The sequence below is a fragment of the Echinops telfairi genome, unplaced genomic scaffold (genome assembly GCF_000313985.2).
Source record: "Echinops telfairi isolate 266 unplaced genomic scaffold, ASM31398v2 ScPeMD7_7469;HRSCAF=8507_1, whole genome shotgun sequence".
Taxonomy (NCBI): domain Eukaryota; kingdom Metazoa; phylum Chordata; class Mammalia; order Afrosoricida; family Tenrecidae; genus Echinops; species Echinops telfairi.
In genome coordinates, this window is record NW_022111373.1 from 147,247,068 (window position 1) to 147,249,215 (window position 2,148).

The following is a 2,148-nucleotide window of genomic DNA, read 5'->3' on the forward strand; positions in this document are numbered from 1 at the left end:
AGGAGGGGAAGGGGAAGGTGGGGGTAGAAAGGGAGAATCAATCACAATGATCTACATATAACCCCCTCCCAGGAGGGTGGACAACATAAAAGTGGGTGAAGGGAGTCATTGGTTAGTGTAAGACATGAAAAAATAATAATAACTTATAAATTATCAAGGGTTCATGAGGGATGGAGGTTGAGGGAAGGAGGGGGAAAATGAGGAATTGATACCAAGGGCTCAAGTAGAAAGAAAATGTTTTGAAAATGATGATGACAATATATGTACAAATGTGCTTGCCACAATGGATGTATGTATTGCTTATGATAAGAGCTGTTTGAGCCCCCAATAAAATGATAAAAAAAGAATTGATTTTCCTTTTCCTTGTGCATTTTTACCTCTCTGTAAGTGAACCATTGTACTAGTCACTCCAAGATCAATCCTTAGGAGACAGGTGAGGTGGTGTCGTCCTGTAGGGATTAATAATTTTCTCATAGGTGAGAATTAATGTGAATGCAGTGGGTTTGGATTTGAGTAGTGATTATCAAATTATATAAAATTATTTGCAGTTATTTTGGCCATAAATTTCATGGATTTTTTTAGACTAGGTAAATATAGAATAATGTACTTCAGACTCCATTAGAAATGAATTCGTGGTGTATGTGTTGGTGTCAGGGAAAACCAGTCCCTGGAGAAAAACATCATTCTTGGTAAGATAGAGGGGAGCTAAAGAGAGACAGACCTTGAACCAGATGGATGCCCACAGTGGACTCACACATAAGAACAATCCTGAGGATGGCAAAGGGCTGGGCAGTGTTTCCTTCCGACACACATAGGATTGCTATGAGTCAATGGTACCTGACAAGCATAACAAAATGTCAATGAGATTTCAGAAATCTACCCTCAGCTACGGGCTGCTCTCGCTGGTGCCTGGGTTCTCTCCGCCTCAGTCTTCCAGATGCCACGCTGCCCTCTGAGAAAGGGAAGAGACATGGTGAGCCTGGTAAGACCATTGTGGGAGGGAAGGGTTTTATCATACCAGAAGGAGTGACGGAATTGAGGCAGTGGGTCAGGAGGGGTGCTGAGTGGACGCACAATGAAGACACCACTAGATACACTGGAATTGACAGAAGTGAACTATGAAGCAAGGCACTTAGCCTTCTTGTCCCATTAGTTTCCCAAGTCCTCGGGCATGCTAACCACTACCCTCAGTCACCACGCAGCTGGGTCCTGCCCAGGTCGCACAGCTAATAAACGTTCACATTGCATACAAAGATGCTAGCTTCACGACTCGTTTCAGCAGTCCAGGATGGATGGCTGGAGATGTTGTCCCACATCTACTCCCTGTTCTTAAAGAACTTGTGGACCTCTGAGGCACAGTTTGAAAAGCAAGGCCTTATTGATAAGCAAAAGGTCTTCAAAAAGATGGTGGAAAATAGAATTAAAAGATGAGGGATTTCTCCCACCAATTCTTTGAGGTCTCCTCTGATGATTAGGACGTGTTTTGTTTTGTTTTCTAAGCAAAACTACCATCTCATTTTTTTTTAGATTAATCCTTAAACTGGTTACCTTCCATAGCATGGGAATCCCATTTGGGTAACCAACGTGCTGTTATACAAGGATGGATGCTTGGATTATTGTTTCTGCTATTACCCCTGGGTTAGGTTAAATGCAGAAAGGATGAAGGCTGAGTGGTTTTGGTGATGACTTAATGCCACACTTGGTTAGCTCCTGGTGGAAGTGGCAACGATGAAATGTTGTTGTAGCCTCGTTTTGTCTGCAGCATTTGCAGTCATTCAAGTAGAGCAGGGCACAGAAACCACTGCCTCCCTGAAGCGCAGCACAAATTCCAAGTCTTTCACCTTCACTTGTGGGTGGTGTCAGGGCCCTAGGAGGTCTACCTCCTGCAGTGCTGATGTGGCCTTGATGGTTTAACCAATAAGTGACCTTATGTGGTCACCCAAGTCTTAATAAGTCTGCTCTCAGCTCTCTGTATACCTTCCACTCTCCGCTCTGCTGGCTCCACTCTCGTGTTGGCCCGTGCCCAAGAACTAAGAATGCTTCTGCATGCTTCTCATCCTGCAGTGTGCACAGGGTCAGGCCTGGGGAGCTGAGCGCAAGACTTCACTTGGTGGGCATCGAGTGAACCCTTCTCCCCCAGGAGCAGCA

General features: G+C 44.7%; 1 protein-coding gene across 1 annotated transcript in view; it reads left to right on the plus strand.

Annotated features, from left to right (window-relative positions):
• ADAMTS16 (ADAM metallopeptidase with thrombospondin type 1 motif 16) overlaps positions 1–2,148 on the plus strand; it is a 212,872-nt gene that overhangs the window by 40,737 nt on the left and 169,987 nt on the right. The gene's annotated exons all lie outside the window — the stretch shown is intronic.